This window comes from Phoca vitulina, unplaced genomic scaffold (assembly GCF_004348235.1).
Source record: "Phoca vitulina isolate PV1807 unplaced genomic scaffold, GSC_HSeal_1.0 scaffold14, whole genome shotgun sequence".
Lineage (NCBI taxonomy): Eukaryota > Metazoa > Chordata > Mammalia > Carnivora > Phocidae > Phoca > Phoca vitulina.
The window spans coordinates 20,296,771-20,318,755 of record NW_022589717.1 but is presented as its reverse complement, the minus strand read 5'-3'; the positions used below and the strand labels follow the sequence as shown (position 1 = coordinate 20,318,755).

General features: G+C 38.9%; 1 protein-coding gene and 2 long non-coding RNA genes across 4 annotated transcripts in view; 2 read left to right on the top strand and 1 right to left on the bottom strand.

Annotated features, from left to right (window-relative positions):
- LOC116637487 overlaps window positions 1-11,921 on the top strand; it is a 38,903-nt gene extending 26,982 nt beyond the window's left edge. Inside the window, exons 4-5 of one of the 2 annotated variants that reach the window (XR_004300489.1) lie at window positions 855-1,077; window positions 11,085-11,921. This is a non-coding gene — a long non-coding RNA (uncharacterized LOC116637487). The remainder of the gene's footprint in view (window positions 1-854; window positions 1,078-11,084) is intronic. The other variant, XR_004300491.1, reaches the window with a different exon arrangement.
- GAB1 (GRB2 associated binding protein 1) overlaps window positions 1-21,985 on the bottom strand; it is a 124,270-nt gene that overhangs the window by 98,509 nt on the left and 3,776 nt on the right.
- The window catches only part of LOC116637488, a 78,930-nt gene continuing 70,775 nt past the window's right edge, over window positions 13,831-21,985 (top strand). Inside the window, exon 1 of the long non-coding RNA XR_004300492.1 lies at window positions 13,831-16,244. This is a non-coding gene — a long non-coding RNA (uncharacterized LOC116637488). The remainder of the gene's footprint in view (window positions 16,245-21,985) is intronic.

The following is a 21,985-nucleotide window of genomic DNA, read 5'->3' as shown; positions in this document are numbered from 1 at the left end:
AAAAGGCCATCCTGCTCAGGGCCCATCCAAAACAGACTGCTCTGGACATACAACCTTACAGACATTAAAATCCATTCCAACATCTCTCCAATTTTTCCCATAATTTTCTGTAACCCATTTAGGAATATTTTTATTTTTACTCCTATGCCTGTGTATTCTAAAGAGGTTCTCTAGAGAGGGAAGAATTAAATAAACTATAAATAGCTAAATTTTCATCGTTCATCCTTCATCCTTTCTGAAGTTTAATTAGAAGGATGTTTAAAGGTGACATGATGCTCAGCTGATTTGCAAAAAGACAAATAGCATAAGTGGCTGGAAGATTTCACAAGGCTGCATGAGTAGGAAGGAAAGTAGATGATTAGCTTCTACGTGGGCAGACATAAAATAACAGACTGATGGGGAGTCAATCCAAGTCATTCTTGAGGGACGATGGCCTCTAAATAAAACAAGTGTGACTCCAGAATGGGGAATAGGGAAAACTCTGTCCATTTGGACTGTTCACTACACAGGTGTGTGGCCCCAACAACTACCACAGCATTATTAAATAAAGGAATGAAAAATTTAAACACAAAATTGTACATGTCCATTGAGTATGAGAACCAAAAATCCAGGGTGGTGTTTCCATCACTGCACTTCATGGTAGATTAACAGAGATGGGTAAGATTCAGAGAATATTATTTCAAATTACAGAAGGCCACCATAACTTCTTGCTTGGCCAGTTCACCTCAATGGCTATTTTCCACCTCATCCTATTTTGATTCTTGAAGCACCTGACTCCCAACCACACCCTCCTTCTTAAACCATGATCTCTGGCTTCCCTAACAAGTTTCTTTTCTGAATCTCCTCCTACCAAGGAAAAATCCCTCTGTCTTCTGCTGGTTCCTCTCCTTCTGATCCACCTGCCAAACTAGTGTTGTGTAAGTCTCATCATCCCTTCTCTCACTCAACAAACTCTCCTGAGATGACTGCATGGATGCCTGAAGCACCCAGGGACACATACATTCTTACCGTTCCTGAATCTGCAGCTCTAGTCCCACTCTCCTGAGCCTAGAAGGGTCTCCCAACTCATGATAAATGGTAAGTGCTGTATTAAGGGAAACAATGCAGAAGCACCCAGAAAAATTTCTGGTTTAGATCAGGGAAGGCATCCGGGCTCTTCCACAAAATTTCTGTGAGGGGGAAAGCTGGTACAATAGAAAGAACAGGGGTTCTGGAACAGACACAAATGAGTTTGAATTTCAGCACTGACATCTACCAGCTATGTAATTTTGGTAAGTTACTTTGGAACACCAGTTTCTTTACCTGTAAAAATGGGGGCAGTGATGTTTACTTTTCAAGGTTCTTGTATGGATTAGAGATAAAATTTAAAAGCACGTAGCAGCTGCTTAGTAAAGAGTGCTTGCTCTTTTGTCTGAGGCTGCTGATATGAGAATACTGAGAAATAATGGGTTTTGTTATGACATTTTTTCCTCATACCTATTATTAGCAGACATTTTAAGTTCTGTAGGAGAGTAGTTGTCCTTATTCTGAATCTTCTACCTCTACCTCCAATATGCCTGGAACAGTAGACTTACAGGATTCTTTTAGGATGTCCAGCATCTGAACTCCCCTCCCTGTATTTGGAAAATTATTAACTCTAATACTACAAAAGCAGAAAATGTCAGGTCATTGCTTTCTTAGCTTCCCTGCAACAGAGTGCAGGTACACAATCAGGTACACTGGCTTCACCAAGTAAATTCATTCCAGATTTCGAATCTCAAGAAATAAGAACTATACAAAATCCAAACCTGGCACTGGGGCAGCAAATGCAGCTTCCAGAGGTAGTAATGGCAGTGTTCATTATCTAGTGTCACTGGGGTTGGCAGTATAAGATGCAGGGCCTGTGGTCGTGGCCTCTGAGGCAGTAATAATCTACTGCCTCCTGGACCAGGTCAGTGGTCCTGTTCCTGACTGATGAGCTCCTAAGCTAGGTCCTCCGCTTTCCCAGAGACGCTGTGTGCTACCTAGTATCTTTAATAAACTCCTTTCCTGATGGAATTAGGGTTTCTGTTGCTTACAACTAAGAATCCTGATATAGCAGGTCAGGTAACATTTCATTACTTTTGGTCAAAGGCCAATTTATAGAGCGATTTATAGAGCAATTTACAGTACGATTTATAGAGCAAACAGAGTGAGATCCTCCCAGTAAGTCAGGGAGTCAGAGTGAGCTGCTGAACAAGATGTTCTTGACCATTTCTGAAATCATTTCTTAAAAGGAATAACAGGATGAATACATCACATGCTGTTTTAATAGTAGTATCTAAATATGATTTCTTTTTTGCGATCAGACTGAGAGATGCAGAACACTAGCTATCCCCTTAAAAGCATTCAGTTACTTTCTCGTATGCTCTAAGGTATCACATTGCTCAAGAAGTCCAATCACGCCCTCTAAAAAACTTGGATTTTTACCCTGCTTAATTATTCCCAAGGAAACCATGATGTCATTCCATTAAGCTGGCTCAGTCAGTAGCATTACCTTGCATTAGCCTGATAGAGAAATCTCAAAAATATGCATCCTTGGGGGAAAAGACCAGGCGGCAAGTGAAAAGTGTAATTTTTGAAACTGGAAATAAGCACTCATACTTCATCTTCAATTTGAATTGATATTTCTCCTATAATAATTTAACTTCATTCACCTTGGATAATGCATTTAATTCCCCCTAATCACTATAAATAAATTGTACAGAAGTTCATATTAAGTTTTCCTTTTGGCTTACTATCAATAACTTTTGCCACTGCACTTAAAAAAAATATTTTCAGTAAGACCCAAATTGCTGCAGAAATCACATGAAAAACAAAACGCTGGCACATGAAAAAAATTCTTACTAACAGTAAGCAGCAGGATTCTGAGAAAAATCAACTTGCAAGAAAACTTTTTTTAGCGTGATGGCAAGGGTTTGGGAAAAAGGAACTTAAAGGAAAAAGAGTTTGTGTTGCCAGTTATTCATTCACTTTTTTTTTTTCTATTTTTGCAATATCCAAGTAGAATTCCTTGTCCTAGACCTAATTTTATTTTCCATTTTATCCTCTAAAGGTCTCACTATCTTCTGATTATAAACTTCAGTAATTAACCATTGAAAAGTGGGTAATTCCACGGATGTAAGTTTTAAATATTGTTCAAAAATAAAAAGAATAAAAAATATATTTCTGATCTCAATAAAAGCAAATTTAAAACAGCAAAAATAATGTTAAAAAAAAGTATGTGCTATATATGGGATGATTCTGTCCCCCATTAATTCAGACTAGCACATAGAGTGGTGAATCTACCCACACAAATGCAGATTCTGTCTATAAGGCATGATTCACGTGAAGTTAGATCATTTGCACAAGGCCACAGAGTTTTATGCAACATTCATAAAAGAGCCATTTCCTCTTCTGTGCTCTAAAGTCATTATTAACCAGAGATACTAAAAACTCAAGCAGGCTACAACCTGCCTGACCTATAGAAATGAGAACCTCTTTTAGCATACTTCAAACTAAGCACTGACTCACGAGGAAAAAGCAGGTTGCTGCTAACCTGAGATCTTCTAAGTTAGGGTCCCCAGTCTGTAGGCTCAAAGAGAAGCCCTGAGATTGAAACAGGTGAGAGCGTGAGAGGCTCAAGCATGTAGGATGGCAGGGGGAGGTCGTCACCACCACCATCATAAGTTTAACTAACACCCTGCGGCACTAGGAACCCCTGCAAATCTCAGAGAGGACCTGTATGGATGAGAGAGGCATTCCAGGAAAGACTTCCACACCCACCATTAGATCCCAGTTTCCAGCTAGGGGCCAAACGGTAATTGAACACGAGAAGGACACACACAACACTGAAGAGGGACACACAGCCCCTCAGAGGGTTTTAGAGCACTCACAAGAGACGCGTAGCTTTCATAAAGTAAACAGGTAAGGACAGAGGATGCTTTAGAAAACCCAGTAGCCCTGTAACTGGGGATAAGTTAAGCACGTATGTCAGTTTAACCCAGTACTGTGCAGCCGTAAGAAATACTCATCCCCAAGCACATGGCAATGTTCCCCTGTTATACACTGAGGGAGGAGGGGTACAAAAGTCATCTAGTTACCTTTCTCCTTCACTGTTTTCATACTGGGCACAGACAGATGGAAATGGTTCCACCAGTTTGGTTTGTTGATTTCTGCCTATGTACAGAAGTCATTAGTGGACATAGTCAACATCTACTTTCAGTATCAGACATTTTCAGTATCAGGCGGGATGTCACCTGGAAAAAGGAGTGGTCCTCTCGTCAGGCATTACTACAGTTTCATGTTTATTTCCTGTTACCCACAAGAAAACGGAAATGGCCCGAAAGGAGGCTGACCCTGGGGCACCTGACAGCTGGGCCCTCTGCTACATCACTCCTCAAGTACTGTTTAACTTGTAATGCCATTTAAAATGTTATCACACATTTACTTAGCTCTGCAGTTTATAACAAACCTACAAAACAGGACAAACCAGTCTGGATTATATAATATGTAAATATGCCAGGGAGCTGGGGAGCACGCTGAGGAGGATAAGCTGGAGCAATGGTTAAATGAGCTAAACCCTCACTATACCTGAAGGTAGCCTCTTCATTCACGTTTCATGGGTAGCACTTTGTAACTAAATTATGGAGAACACAACAACCAATGAAGAAGTTATATGTATCCCCACAAATACCACCTAGTAAGTCACTAAAATTAATTAAAAGGGACACAAAAGTCAATATTTACATTTCATTTAGTTTTTAAAATCTGATGTACCTACTGAATAACTCATATTTGGACCTAAAAATATTAACACATTCTAAAGAGACTATCAGTGATTAGTATCTTTTACACACATACACACACACACACACACACACACACAAAATCAGCTTAAATGTGGGCCTGGTGCCAGAACTCAAGTTTCACTAGGATTGTTAGAGGACTTGAATAAATTGTTTCATGTAACTACTTGTTTGAGAAAAAGACTTTATATCTACCACCCTCAGAGATATTAAACATATACTAAATAGTGAACTGGTAATATTCCACAATTATTCCTGTAACACAATAAACTGATACAACAGAGAAGCTCCACAAACACAAATTTAACATTTTATGATAAAAAATATAAATACAGAAATGATCAAAGGTATTCATTAACCCTACACTGCTTCATGATTATAATCACCTATAAATTTTTTCTTTAAACAGGCTGTTATGAATCACTAAGAAAAAAAAGCTGTGAAGACTCAAAGATATATTTATGTAATTAGTTAAAAGTAGATAGTGATTATGTAAATATATTAATCACACACATTATTCACAAAATTACAAGTAAATCAATGAAAGTCAACAAAAGCTAGCTGAAATTTAATAACTTCCATCTAGAAATTTAAAAGCACAAATATTTATTTACACATATATGATTGGCATATAAAATGTAAACAGATATGCTCATTACAAAACCTGTTAAAAATTTAGGGCTTGATTTAATGTACCAGAGTTCTTTCCTAGGTTCTCATTTTTAAAATGTTTTTTTAAATAGCTATAATCAAATTGTTCTTTCCTGTTTTTGATATACTATATCTGTGTGATTTTAGTAAGTCAGTCTTAAGAACCAACTTTGAAGAAATAAAGGGGGAAAAAAAGCTCCAAGCAGGAAGAAAACCCTCTTTTGGCAAGTCTATTAAAGGCACATTTGACATATTACTTCAAAATCTTTCATAGGAGCAGTGAGAGTTGGTGTCATCTGGCTGTATCTTTCCATTCTAAAGAGTAAGCAAGAGGCAGGGTTGCAAACTGGCCTAAACTATGGAAACTACCACACAGTGGCAAGCACCCATGGTTTCAACAGGCTGTAAATTCAAATGCCTCCTCATTACGTTGTCATTCCACCCTTCACTGCAATACGTGTGAAATAGGAAAAAACAATCATGGCAAATAGTTTCTGAAAAAGCTCCCTGGTGATTCTGATACTCCCTGGTGATTCTGATACTCCCTGACGTGGCCCCCAAAATAAGAACTACAGAACTAAGCATATGTGCTGCCTTATCTTCTTACCCTTAAAATGGGCTACATCACAATATCCAAGAACCTGGTTTCAGCTATTATTTCCTTAACTAGTTTTAGAGCCCCAAGTTGTGGTTTCAGCCAGAAGGTGTCAATGCAAAGTCAAAAAAGTATTTCTGGACACAGTTACAGGCCACAAAACTAGAACTGTGTAAAGACCATTTCTGTGCTCTATAGAGCTGAGCCAGGCTGGCATCTTTATGATCTGAGCATCCCCTGGGCAGGAATTGACTCTATAGGTACCCTAGTTTATCCTGTCTGTCCTGTTCCAACCATTTGTGTTCACACGATAAGCTTGCAGAAGAGGTTCTCCAGATCGGCCACAGAAAGAGCTTTAGGACTAATTTTGCAAAGACCAAAGACAGGCTGAGTAGGAACTCAATCTAATCCGGGAGAGATTATCAAAGGTATTTCTGAGACAAGTCCTAAGGTACATATTAAAAAAAAAAAAAAAAAAAAAATATACAAAGGTGGTGGGAAGAGAAGATCTCAAATTTCTGCAGAATTAAAAAAAAAAAAAAAGTTCTGTTGGGAGAATAAGGGAAATATCCTAAACAGCAACTTCTAAAATGTTTCCCCTCCAAGAAGCAAAAGTAAACATTTTACAGGCTCAAATCTCTATGCTCCTCTCAGAAGTTCCCACTGCTTATTTGGCAAATATCCAAATAGCCTAGCTTAGCTGGCAAATGTTCAAATACAGTTATTCAAAATATGTTAATGAGGCTAACACGGTGCTTCCACCATGTAACCCCACCCTCCCTTCTCTGTGCGAAGTGAACCTGTGCAGGTTAAAACAGGCGTGCCAAACACTTGCTGTGTGAGGTTACTGACTGCTGGCTAAACCACTGCCAATTTAAAATATGCGTTTAGGGAGAACGGCTTGTTCAAATGTATGCGATCTTAAAAAATGGATATTGTGAGATTCACTCCCACTGCCATATACCTCCACGGGTATGAAAATATAAACGTTAATGATTTACATTCTTTACGTATCACATTCAAAGTACCTTAAAGATTCCAAAGTACTTCACAAGTATTCTTTTTAAAATAATTTCCCAGTGAAGTATTTTTCATCCTACAAATGAAGAAATGAAAGTAGTGGCTATACATTGTTTAGATAATAGTAACTGGAATCAAAAGCAGAACTCAGTTATTTTGTTAGCTAATACACCTATTCAGCAATCTCTTTAGCCGGATATCAAGTATTCCTTCTGTGTATACGAAGAAATCACAGAGCAACTAGTCAGTCATCTTTGGTTTATACATATTCTAAAAATCTCAAAATTTCTCCCACAAAAATCAGACTAGCTTAAAATTTTCATTCTTCTTTCCTCCTGCCTTCCAAAAAAGCATTTAACATGTTTCTTCATCCACAGAGACATTCCACACATAGTCTGAATTTTAAAACTTAGGCCACACAGCTTCATTTTCAATAGAACAGAAAGTGCTGTTCCAAAATAATTTCAACATTGCCCAGTCCCTAAATTAGTCCCCAGTCACCAGACCTTACACAGGAAATCAGGATCTAGTATCTTAAGTTTAAAAATTAAAGGGAGGTTGGAAGGAAGGTATAAATGGGATTACATACTTACCCAGGGTGACTCATTCTCATATGCTCAAGATTAAACTGAACACTGACTCTAGATCATGAAAGAATTTTTCCTCAGGGGCAGAAAGGGGCATGGGATTTCCAAATGTACACTAAAGTAGGATCTTCTGTGTGGCTCAGGTGAGCAAATCCCACATAATTAACTTCCTACTACAGAGAAGGAGTAAACATAGGTGAGGTGTACAACCTTTCCAAATGGCGCTGGTATAAAGCCCCTTCAGATGTTTCCCATGCTATAAAGATTATAGGGAGAGGCAAGAAAGACTGGGGTGGCACAACACTGGGACTACAGTTAACATTACTGAACTGTGCACTTAAAAATGGGTTTTTTACAATTAAAAATAAAAATTAAAGAAAAAGAGGGACTGGGGTGAATTTACCATGTTGCCACTGCTCTGAGGGACAACTAAAATGCTCTTAGAGTGTTCAACTGTTCAAATGTGATAAATCACAACAACCTACTGAAAGCAGAGGGGAAGAGGGCAGATTGGGATGGCATCGGGCTGGGTTGGAGCCTGTGCTCACGTCTATGTCTGCCTGCCGAAACCAGCTGGCCTTGCATTCAGGGTATTTCCTAGGTCCAACTGCCTAGGGCCTCATTTTTTCTCATTAGGAATAGGAAGAGTAATAGAAATTTTTACCCCTTTCATTACTTTAAGAAAACCTGGTCTTTATCTTTCTTGAGTCATTTTCTTCTCCCTAAGGTTTTCAAAAAAAATCTCAAAGTTATGAACATTTATTCTGCTTTAGAAATATATGGTTTAGAAACACAAGAGATTCTAATTGAAAACATATATGAATGTTTTCAAGGCTAGAACCTTATTTGAAAGATTAAAAATAGTTCAATATCCATGTTCCAATTTCCCTTTATAAAAAATGGGTTTCTTAACATATACTATTTCTCCAACTTAGGAATAAAAACCAATTTCCTCAAAAATTAAGTATGCACAAAACCTATCCTAAAAGAATATCATTAATTGTTTAAGACTCATTAAAATTAGTAGGGACATATTAAACATTTAAATATGTCTGAGTATTAAAAACTATACCTTAAACATATAAATAACCAAAGCACCAACGTATTAAAATTTTAAGTCAATCTATGCACTTTTCCTATTCAAATATAAGTAAATATAAAATTGTTATAAGGCTAAACATGTATATTAACTTTAATGATAAATCATATATAGTTAATTAAGAAATATTTCCCTTTAGTAACTTATACAAAGGGCAATAAACCTGCTTTACCTAAGATTTTATAACTTATTTTCCAAGTTAAACCTAAACCAGAAAATTTTAAGTTAAAATACTCCCACTTAAGTTTATAAGCTATATGTTTCTTTATGCTGCACTCGTAGGACTACTTATGTTATGGTTCTCCCTAAGAGCATTCATCCTCGTATTCAGCAAATATAAATATTCACTGGAAACATCTATCGCCATGTTAAACAACATATGGATTGGAATAAATTATAGAAAAAAATAGTTAGAAATATTAGGAGACTAATAAGAAAAGAGGTTTACCAAGTATATGGTTTAAAAAGTACAGGAAAGCGAGAAAATAAGGTCACCTGGAATGAAGAGAGCAAATCAGGAGCCCTGACTTCAATTCTCTGCACAGAGTAGAAGTCACAGAAGTCTAGCCTTTCTTGGTTGCCAGAGTAAATGGTAGAAGTTGGTTCTGGGTCTCCACCACATCCAGCAACAGCCCTTCTCCTCACTTCAGGAGCCAAGTGATTTACTAACCAAACTTACTTGGACTCACAGTGCAGTGAGAGGGTGTGGTAGACACTTCATATAATAACAGTAATGATACTCGACACTTATAAAGCAGATGTGGAGATTCTCTAAGATCTTGTGAGCAGATGGGAAGAGTACATAAGAGGCTGAAGTATTTCTCCTCTAAATGAAGGCATTTAAATAAATGGAGAAGGGAGACAGCATGAAGGATGGAAAAAGGAAGGGAGGGAGGACAGATGAGCAAGCCAGTGAATACGGTATCATAATGGTGAAACGTCTTACAAAACAGTCTGGGTTCCTAGCATGGAAAAATGAACACTTTGACATAGGGATGGCCAGAGCAGGGTAAAGAATGATTTAACAAGAGCTGATAGCCATCATTTTATAAGTAACCCTCCAAAATCTTTTTACTTTGGGTGGAGGCGGGGTCAAGGGCTTTCCGCATTGTCATTGAATGGAATCATGAAGTTCCCCGAAGGAACCAATATGCCAAAAAAGCAGACATAGCTTTCCAGAAATGGAATAAGTTCAGTAGGCAGTTGGAAATAAAGTGCTTTACTTTATTCCTTTGCTAAGATTAAATAACCACTCCCACCTAGTCCACTTCTTGACCAGTTTTCTAAATAGAGTCTGTCTTGTCTGTCTCTCTTGCTCTCTTTTTCTAAAATGGACTTTAAAATCAAAGTTTAGGTTTAAAAAGATTAGAATATATACATTAAACATAGAAACACAGAGACACAGACTGAAAAACAACAGAACTTCTTTAGTCGAGTACAAATGCTTTGGTGCTCTTTTATAAATCAACCACATCTCAACTAACCAACATTAGGGTGAACCAGACATGAATAATAAAGACAATAGAAAGGATACTTGAAATTAGAACTATTCTAGGAAATATGGACTGAATTTTAATAGTATGCTCTCAGATCCGATAACCGGAATACCCAGAACTTCTGGTGAAGAGCTAATCCTTCTTCGTATCTTTCCTCTTTGTCTTAAGTCATTCATAAACTCTTGATTCAGGAATGCACATTCTTTTTTAAATCAATAGTTACATAATACCTTCCTTGATTTAATAATGTCTTCCAAGCTCAGTTAGGTACTTTCTCATATTCTAACCTTTCTAAAAACTCCCTTTCACTTTTGTCTTCCTCTAAGTATGTCCTCTTTATGGGACAGTTTGATCTAAATCACTGCTAGAAAACAGTAAGCACGTAGCAACACAGCATATTTCCCTTATCTCAAAGTAGAGCGGCTAAAGTTCCTTTCTGAGTTTTGCCTTCCTATCCCACTCTTTATACACATTTACTTCTACTGGATTTTCTTTCTTCTCCCTTTTTCCGTCCATGCCAACTAAGGAGTTCTCCAAGTATAATTTCAAGGACCACCTACATCAGAATCAGCAGGGATTTGACGTAAAAAGTGTTTTGGACTTCAACCTAAATTTACTAAATAGCAGAAGGTGGGTAGGGCTCAAGAATCCTCACTTTAGAAGTTACCCAGGTGACTCTAATACATACGGAACAAGTCTGGGAACCACTGTCCCAAACCCTGGATTCTTCCCAAAAGACACAGGGACTCGACCAAATTATAAACAAGCACCATTAGAGCATCGGAAAAGAGAGCATGGTGGCAATTCTCTCTTCATCTTCCTTTTAAAAAGCAGAAGGAAGAGGCAAGAAAGCGTGGAGAGTGGAACATGAGCTAAATATGAGACATCAGCACAAATGGGGACTCGTCAGCCCTGCTCTGTGGCTACTGCCAATTACAGTAGCCAGACCTGCAAGAGGACTGATTACATGTAATTTATAAAAAGTAAACAAGTTGGGCGGCTTGTGAACAACGAATGGTGATATTCTAGCCAAGAGGTAATAAAAATCATGAATAAACGACTCGACATTCCCCTCCCCACCCAGACAACCATTGGTTGTACTCTGGCTAGGATTAGCAAGGGCAAAAATGAGTATTTGGGTAATGATTTAAATGACAACAGACCCTTTGAGAGAGATTTTGTCTATCAAATAAACCCTAGTGAAAGCGTTACACAGCACCAACCTCTCATGTTCATAAGCTCAGCCATTTCAATGACTGTTCTTCTCAGCCTTACTGAGGTAAAAATAAATAAATAAATAAATGTTTGGTTCCAGTACTACAACACAACCCTACAGCTGAAATACAGCTGACCCTTGAACAACACAGGGGCTAGGGGTGCCAGACACCCATGCAATTGAAAATCTTGCATATAACTTTTGACTCCCCCAAAATTCAACTACCAATAGCCTCCTGTTGATCAGAGAAGCCTTACCTATAAAATAGTCAATTAACACATACTTGGTATGTTATATGTATTATATACTGTATACTTACAACAATAGTACTTTTTTCTTAATTTTTTTGGTATTCTAGGCTACGTGGTTCATCTGTGAGTTTTTCTTTCTCTTTGCCTTTTTTTCTAGGGCAGGAGGGGCAAAGAGAGAGGGAGAGAGCAGGCTCCACGCCCAACACAGAGCCCGACTGAGCGCTCAATCTCACAACCCTGAGATCGTGACCTGAGCTGAAATCTAAAGTCAGACGCTTAAAGGACTGAGCCACCCAGACGCCCCCTCTGTGAGTTTTTCAAATTATTGCAAATCTCCAAAACATTTTCCAGTATATTTATTGAAAAAAGTCCACGTCTAAGTGGACCCATGTGGTTCAAATCTGTGTTGTTCAGGGGTCAAGTGTATAGCTTTTAAGGGACACACAGGGAAATAAGCTAAATAATATACATGTAGAAACTAAGCTTTATGAAGAATTCCTCTACATTAATTCCTCTACATTCCTCTACATTAATTCCTCTACATTCTCAACTTCGGCACTACTGATATTTTGGGCTAGATAATTCTTTGTTGTAGGGGCTGTACTGTGCAATGCAGGATGTTTAGCAGCATCCCTGCCTCCACTGACTAGCAGCCAAAGTGCCCCCGCTGTGACAACTAAGAATGTCTCCAGACATTCTCACATGTCCCCCACAAAATTAACTCCCCACTTCCACTAAAAACCACCGCTGAATACAGAAGCATCATGAAGAGAAGTTTGTATTAATAAAATAGTTCATATAAGGTATTTTTGATATCGTAAAAAAACTCACAATTTCTACTTTTAAATATATATATATATATATATATATATATATATACACAAAATATACACTTTTGAGTATATCACCCTATTTTCCATACATTTTTCCATTACCAGGGGCTAAAATACAAAATCTTAATATTGTTTAATAAGCTATCCAAGCCATTACAAAATGGACACATAATAAAATAACTGAGTAGGCCCAAAGTATTTATGCCCACTTAACAAACCCAACATATCCATCGGGCACAGGAGGCACAATACTAGGATCCATGAGACTTTTAGGAGCCCATGAAAAGTGTTTTTATATTAATTTATTTTAAAGTCGGGATAAAAATGAATATAACAATAACAATACCAGCTTGGAACATATTCATCTTTATAGTGACGCAGTTGCAAAACACAATTTTTATTCTTTTTTTTTTTTTTTAATAGAGGAAGGGGGGCCCATGAAGGCAAAAGTACCTGGGGTTCACAAGTCACCATATGGCCCCGCCATCTGAAGGGGCAGTAAGCAATTAAAACAAGCATGTATGATCAGGTGTGACAGGCACCATGCTATGGGAACAGAAGAGCATCAAAGGAGGATAAAACAGATGCCGGCAGCCCACTGTGTCTATGTGTGAGAGTGGTGGGAGTTCAGAGGAGGCTTCAGGGGCAGAGAACAAGCAGAAGTTAGCCTGGTTGTGAAGGCAGATGGGAGGACCAAAAATTCCGGGAGAAGAGAAGAGCAGGGCAAAGGCCAGACTGGCAGATCACAAGGCCAATGTGGGATGTGGAAGTTCAGTCCAGCTGAAGCAGAGTTTGAAGGCAGCAACAAATACTACGGGAGGCACACGCAGGCAGCCATCACAACAGGCCTTGCGAACTGAGAGAAGAGGTTTGGGCATTCCGAAGGCCAAAGGAACTGCTGCAGAGCAGCTTCAAACTGGGGAGCGGTATGCTCAGATTTGTGTTTCCGAAGGCCTTTCTGGCTGCCTTAATGAAGACAGTGTGGGGGGGTGGGGAGTGGAAGAATGGAAGGAGAGAGGCCACTGGCTACTGCAGCAATCCAGAAGAAAGGCAAAGCACCTCAGGTAGCAGAGGCTGATTAACTCAAGAGATATTTATGTGTTGTTGTTTTTTTTAAGAGAGATTGAGAGAGGTCACGCACGGGCATGCAGGGGGGATGGGGAGGTGGGGAGGAGGGGCAGAAGAAGAGGAAGAAAGAATCTTAAGCAGGCTTCATGCCCAGCGGGGAGCTCCACATGGGGGGCTCGATCTCATGACCCTGAGATCATGATCTGAACTGAAACCAAGAGTTGGACGCTTAACCAACTAAGCCACTCAGGGGCCCCTCAAAGAGATATGTGGGAGGTAAAACTGATAGGACTTGTCACTGGGTATGGAGAATGAAGGAGGGACAACACAAAACACCTCTAGACAAGGGATGGTGGAGCGACTGACTGAGGGAACAGCGAGAGGACCAGGTACAGGGAGAGGACGATAAGGTCTGCTGTGGATATGCTGAAGCTGGGTTGCTGTGGGGGATCTAAGTAGTTATGGATCTAAGCAGTTAGATCCACAGATGTGGAGTGAGAAACAGACTGAGATAATGCCCTTGAATCATCATCGTATAATTCAAGGCCATCTAAGATCCAGAGACGGGCTTTAAAGGTCAGGAAAAGCGCAAGGTTATAACAATTATGTGTAAGTGTGTAAGAGTTTTGCAGAAACTGAGAGCCCAGACCTTTTATCAAATTTTCAAAGGGGTTCATCAACTCACATACGATGAAGTGGCAACCAACAGCATGAGATGGGAGAAGAGGCCATGCAGGGCCGGCAACAGAATGCTGAAGAACTCCCACACATAAGGAGACCAGAGCCCAGTATCAGGAAAGCATGGGAAAGAAGATTTTGAAAAGAGGTACTGGTCATCTCTCCATCAATGTAGTTAGGAGTTCCATGAAAAGTAAGAACTAAAAAGTTCAAATCTCGTTCTGCTAGATCTGGCAACCAGGAGGTCACTGGGGACCTCAAAGGGAACTGTTTAGGTAAAGGTAATGGAAAAGGACACAGGCTCCATTCCATTATGAAACGAGCGGCAGGTGGAAGCAGCCAAGTGTACAAAACCCACTCAAGAGTCTGGCTGGGGGCACCTGGCTGGCTCAGTCAGTAGAGCATGCAACTCTTGATCTCAAGGTTGTGAGTTCAAGCCCCACATTGGGTATGGAGACTACTTAAAAAAAAAAGAAGTCTGTCTAGGAAAGGAGGAATAGAAAGAGTCTCACTCCAGCTCCAGCTTTGAAAACGGAATCCACCATTTAAGATCTTGGCGAGAAATCTCTAACCACCTTCATTAAGCCTTCTCAGAGTCCCTGAATTCACCTCCTTCTGCGAAATTCTTCTAGAGTCCTATCTCGAGCATCACTGATCATAATAAAATTTGCAGTACTAAGTGCATCCTATGTAGCATATAAACTCCTAAAAGGTGGAGACAGAACCCTCTTGGTCCTCTTCTTCTGAATTCTACATAGTCCCTTGTTCATAGCAGGCATTTCCTCAGTGACTGGAAGGATCTGACCCAAGGGGTGAGAGATCTGGCTCTGCCAGAACAGCCGGTTAACATGTATGACCTGGGACAAATCAATTAGTCTCCCAGAGGCTAATCTTCACTCCCTGTAAAACGAGGAGGTTGGATTCTTGACTAGGGAAGAAGGAGATTTGTGTAATTGGGAAAGATATGCAATATAGCTCGTTTTGGTAATGCAAATCATAGAAAAAAAAAACTGGATAAAAAGTCAAAAGACAGCCAAACAACACATGAAAGAGAAATGGGTTAGAAAGGTTGAAAAACACTGACCTAGATGATTTATAATTTTAGGTTTAAAATTCTATAATTATCTGGTCATGTTGTTCAAGAGATCGTGCAAAGTATCACACCGTACCTTTAGACACACAGAACCAATACCATCTTTGTCCTCTGGAAACTAATATCCTATTACAAACACTAAAGAATGATAACTAAAGCCATAATTTTCTTTGTAAACAGATCATGTGTATGTAACTTCTACTGTGTATACTGTGGGTCATTATGAAAATCATCAAAAATATATATCAAATATAAAAATATATTAGGCTTGCTTTTCCTTTTTTGATTACTTAAGTGAAGAAAAAGAAAAAAAGGAATACTGTTCAAAAGCACCAGTTTAATTTTGCACCCTGTTCTTCGGAGATAAATGACCTATATACCCAGTGAAGATTACTCAGAAGGCTTTGGTTTTATGTAACAGCATCACTAGGATCCAATTACCTTCCCAAATACTTTGCATTCTTACTAGGTCAGTATTTCCTTTTACCTTTTCTCAACACTTCAAACATTCAAACCTGAAACTGTCAAGGAGAACTTGTAAAATTTAATACTCCTACACAACTTTGGGGTCAATTATAACTTTGCCAGAGGGAAGGGGGTTCACATAATACCTCCTTAACTGAATGAGGTGATCATTCCTCTTCAAGGTCTACCTAACGCCACTGGAATTCAAAACACTGGAGGGAGCATTCTACTAAGTGTTTCTCTTTCAAGAGTGGAAGATTAAAACTTCTCTCCCGCTAATCAACTGGTCATCCCTCCAACCAGAAGCACTTTCATCTTGGCTGCTATGACTCTGGCCAAGGCACTAATGGGAATATGTGATGGACTGGAATTGAGAAAGCACACCAGGTACTTAATTCTTTAATCAGGTAGTCATCTCAGGGAGGAGTTCTGCTACTCGGAAAGTGGCCTGACCACATTTCCCAATACAGCAGTAACTAAAAACTGCATTTCAGGAGAGGAAAACAATCTACATGCTGGTGGAAAATTATTATTCCTAGTCTTGATTACCACATTACAGAGACAGAAATAACTCCCCCCTTTCAGAGAAAAGATGAAAGAATGTGTCTGTAAAGATTCTAACACAAATACTCTGTGATACTGGTGGCTAGGCTTATATTACAGAGAAAGAAATGAAAACAAAGAGAAAAGAGCAAGAGGGTAGATAGAGATCCACAGGACAAAGAGTGCTTTTACCTTTCTCCCACTTAAAAAGTTTGCAAATAAAATGTTATAGCAACTGGCTAACTGATGTATTAAAAACAAAAAATAAAGGGGCGCCTGGCTGGCTCAGTTGGTAGAGTATGTGATTCTTGATCTCCGCCTTATGAGTTTGAGCCTCACACTGGGTTTGCAGATTACCAAAAAAAAATAAAAAATAAACAAACTAAAAACAAAACAAAAGTAAAAACAACAACAATAGATTGAGTTCTCAACCTTCTCCTGAGAGCTAATATCCTATGTCCTCATTTCACAAAAGCAAACCTTGACTAAAATTATATTTACCTGCTCACTTCATGTATAATAACTAAATATCTGTAGGCAAATGACAAATACTCAACTCAACCAAGCAACAGGAAAGTAATGTGCAAAGCTGCGGTGTCAACTGACATTTTCCCCCCTCTTCACACTATAGATGTCCTCCTCTCCCTTTTCTCTTGAAATGTAAAATGGAATTTTGATGTTTTCTTTTTCTACATGTAGTGTTCTTAAAGAACATATAAAACTGTTTTCAAAAAAAAAATTAAACTACACCAGTCAAAGAAAAATAAAAAAGGGAAAAGAAAAACAATGAACAGGATAGTTAAAGCGAAAGTTTAATATTTTTCTTCCTTTTAAAAAAAATGACCTAAGATTTTTACATTGAAAAGAAATATTTGGACTCTCCGTATATTGTTTTTAATTCATGGAACAATGTAGCCATTTGTTTTTTTCCTTTTAGAACACAGGGAATTATTTAGGCCAAGTATGAATTCAAAGTAAAAAGCTGAGAGAAAAAAGAAATACCACCATAAGAAAACTCATGGTGAATTTGGCATTCTTTCCAGTATGTTAAAATAAAACTCAGTTTAGAAATATGATAAAAATTTCTGAAACACACATAAAGGAAAGAACAATTAAATGGTAGAAAAAATTTAAGATAACTCACATTTCCCCTTCTAGAAGCTCTATTTCTTGCAACTTACATCTTCACGTGCAGTTTGCATATAGCAACTCTGCTAAAAACAACCACATGGAAAATTTTTGTTCCAGATAATACTGCAGGACGGGGCTTGGCAGCTACAAGTTGTAATCAGAACGCTTCAAGAGCTAATGTAACAGAGATAACAACCAAACATGCATTTTGGTGCAGAGCGTTAACTATTTTTCACAAAGCAGGCTGCAAGAGAGTCAAAAGCTGTTAGGTCCTACTTCATATGCATTCAGCAAGGAGAATTATTCTCTTCAGTTAGGGAGAGTTTTGAGCCTATGAATAAAAGAACTGCTGAAAATATAAAAGATTCTCTTTTCCAGTTAAGGCATTCTTGTATTATTTAAGGGGCTTACAAATATAAGCCAGGGACAGTCAAAGTGACTAAAGGGACTTTTCCCAGTACTTCCACAGGCCTCAACTGCCACCTACTATTCAGTTAAGACTCCCCAGCCATCTACTTGGCAACTGGAAGAGGCTACTTATTTAATGGATGTGGAAATCCACTGTACAAAGAACCACTTTTCCCCAGGAGTAATCTAAAGAAGAAAAGAATGCTAATTTTATTTGTGCTTATAGCCAAAGAGGGGAGAATAAAGAGACCTGTGACTTGATAAGTTTCCTGTACTCAAATCCATAGACTGGGATAAAAGGAGTCACAGAAATGTTGCGACTTCAAGCCAAAGTTCAAATGGCAAATTCAGATAAAGCTCTAACTTGGTGGAAATCAGCCACCATGTTAATTTGAGGAATGTGAAATGAGAGAAACCCCTCCATCAACAGTCAGAGGGGGTTTAATGAGACCCAATGGCGTTATTCTCTTTCCTCCAGCCCTAGCTGGCCTCACACAGCTGGGCTAAGATGGCTTCCAAAGTCCAAAATAAGACACTAGCCCAAGGCAGTGCTGGCCCTCCTGCTGGAACTCAGGAGCAAAGGAATCAAAGGCTCTTTTATTCTCCCTCCTACCAGAACATGCTCCCTCTCTGTTGTAAACTAAATGCTTGCCAGAATGAATTATTTAGCTCAAAACAGACATAAAGAAATTCTTAAATAACACATGTCCCTTGGAATTTTAATAAGTTCAGGTGACCAAACGAGTTGTTTTGTTTGTTTTTTTCTTGCCTGACACATAATATTCACTTGTGGTCAGGATCCCATCAGGAGCATTAGGTCATGGCAGACACAGAAACTTCTCAAACTAGACTTTACAGCTGACAGCCATACTCCATGCTTGAAACTGAGGTGTTCTGAGGCTGTTCTCTTCACTAGGATGTCTAAACTCAACACACAGTCTTTGTTCTTCCTCTAAAACCAGGCTTCCCTTAGGATTTGCTTTTTCTGCCAGCAGGACCTCAGTTCTTCCAAGAACAAAGCCTGAAAAGTCGTTTGTGAATCCTTCCCTGGCAGCCCCCTTCCATTCCCCTCTCAGTCTGAACTCTTAAGCAATTATTGTCTGAATCATTCATCTGGCAAGTAATCATATACGGCCTTATAACATATGTCTTGTAAAACGATTTAAATGTCAGTGCATTTACAGCTTGTCTTCACAGATAGATTAGAAACTCCTTGAGGGCAGGGAGTGGGCCTTTCCCTCCATTGTATTCCATACATGACACATTACAAAAGCTCCAGAAATACCAGTTGATTTATTCAGTCAACAGTTGCACTTCTATTCTGAGCCAGGCACAGCTCTGGGTGCTGGGGACACCATGACACCGTGACACCCTGGAGCAGCAACTCCACAACCCTGTACTCAGTGCACCTGTGTTCTGTTAAGGCAAACGCTGGAGGGTCCCCAAAGAACCTCTGCTTAAGCAGTTCCTCATATATTCACTAAACTATTTAAGATGAGCAATAAATTAAAATTTATTTCCCAAAAAAGAGGCCTCCTGAGAAGCTCCCCCCTCTGCCTCCCACTTCCAAGGAAATATCTAAGGAATGTTAAGCCACAAGAGAGTTTAGAATCTGATCTGCATGCCCCTCCCCCATTTTACAGATCAGGAAACGGAGGGTCAGAATGGTCAAAGTATCACCTGGACAATGGTAAAGTCAAGTCCAATCCTGGGTCCTGACACTCAGTCCAGGGTCCCTTCCACAGTAGTACAATTTACTCCAAATCCTTCAAAAATAAAAGTAGTCGTCTACCTGCTGTGATGTCCCTTCTCCTGTGTTAGTTTCTGTGAGAAAATTAGGAGTGATGGCACTCAATGTTTTGAATCTACCACCTCTTAAAATTCCTCAATCTGCAAATTATCAAGACCTTATCTACATATTTTTTATGTTGACTACAAAATATGGAATTCTATTGGGGCACCTGGCTGGCTCAGTTGGAAGAGCATGCGACTCCTGATCTCAGGGTCATGAGCTGGAGCCCCAAGCTGGGTGCAAAGATTACTGAAAATAAACTTAAGAAAAAAAAAAAAAAAAAACCATATATATATATATATATATATATATGAAATTTAGTCATAAAAAGTGCATTGTCGTTTTATTTTCCTAATTTTTAAAGACTTAATAATCTCACAACACACTGAAATAACCAATTCAGCTGTCAACCAGATTATCCAAGTATATAACTCTTGTCATATTATTGTATTTTGTTCAAAGATGATCTTTTTAGAAAATTCAAAACCAAATTTTCAAAACATCAGAATTCTAAAACTACCTTCCAAACTGATACAACTTCCCAATGATAATTTTAAATCCCAAAAGACAACAATCAGATTTAGGAATTCAGCAAGTTTTACATGGAGAGTTTTGTACTCATCATTAAGTCCAGGCACAATGAAAGAATTAACTATCATTACCTATCATGAAAGCTTAATGGAACTGGTAGTTGATGATCTTTGGTAACAGAAACAGTGTTCCTACCACATGAGAAAAGGTAAAAAGAAAACATTAAAAATTTGAACGGACGTTTACTATCCTGAAGTTTTCAAGAAAAAAACTCCTTCGACAGAATAATTATGCTCCTTCAGTCACTGTAAGCAAAAGCTTCAGAGTCCCTTGACTGCTACTGGTAATTGCGCAAAAAAAATAAAATAAAATAAAAAAGTACAGGAAGAGCTTACAGACATCACAGTCCCATTTGCTGTAGTGACCCTACTGAGCAGCGACCTAATGCTTAGCACAGATCCTGGGCTGTCCTCGAACAAGGGCATGCTAATTCTGGCTGCCTGTGCCCCTCTCCTCCATGGAAGAGGTCAGGTGCCCACCCAGAGGAAGAGGCTATTTCTGTTTCTAGGCCCATTTCCAAAACCAGGGGCATGTTCTGGAAGTCCGGACAAGAACCATCCTATTAACTGACAGCTGAAGAGTGGAGCCCAAGCTGGGTGCAGATTACACACCCGCGAACTGGCCGAGGTCTTGCTCCCAGGCTGGCTGGCAGCTCACAGGCCACCTTGGTCTGGCCTCAGAAGCAGGTTCTCCTGCTGAGACTGCACACCTGCCCAATGCTGACAGCTGGGCCATGGAGGAGCCCAAACTTGGTGTCCAGACTTGAGGCAGGCCATAGGGAAGCTCCTCCTGCAGAGATACGGCGATAGCCAGCTGGCTTGAATCAATCCTTTGTTTTCAGACTTACATTTTATCTTGGCTGAAATTTCAAGTCCTGATGAAAATCCTACCATTATTCCAAATGGCTGACTTGTCTTTAAATAACTCTTTAAAAATCTGAGCACCACTGTTAAGTACATACTACCAAGAGTTTACTTGTTTTCTGTAACCCTAGTGACGGTGATCTGTATGTTTCCACTCAGGTCCTTAAAGTAAAAAAGCAGCTGTTTAATAAACAACACAGGACAAAAAACAAAACACAGCACTAGCAAAACTGAAAGAAAGCATGGTGGACATTGTCACCTCCACTTTAAGTAGACTTCAAAAAATTCAGAGGATGAAATAGAAGAGGTTCTTACCCTTTTGCAAATAGATATAGAAAAAAGCAAAAAGAGATGAAAAGGCTAGGAAATCTACACACTTCTCCAGGCTTTCTCTCTTTTTTTGATGTTCCTTTCAGTCTCTCTAGGAAATTTAAGAAAAGCTTTCAGACCAGAGGAACACACTAGTGTGCAAAGAAAACAATGCTGTGTGAGCTGACTATGAAACAGTAAACATAAAATGGAGTTGTAAATGGAATGCACGGGAGCCATAACAAAAGATGACTTTAAAGATAAAAACTAAAACAAATTTTTTGTCATGTAAAAGCCCTTAAGTATCATCTTAATCGACATTTGGACTACCCTATAAATACTGTAAACAGCGAGACAACTGTCAAAATCCCATGGGCCAAATGCTCCCAAAAGAATCAGTGTTCAAACTCCTGATGTCTCATTTAACAATTACAGTACCACTCATCCAAGATAAATTTTTACAGCAAATCCATTCATTAAAAACTATTATC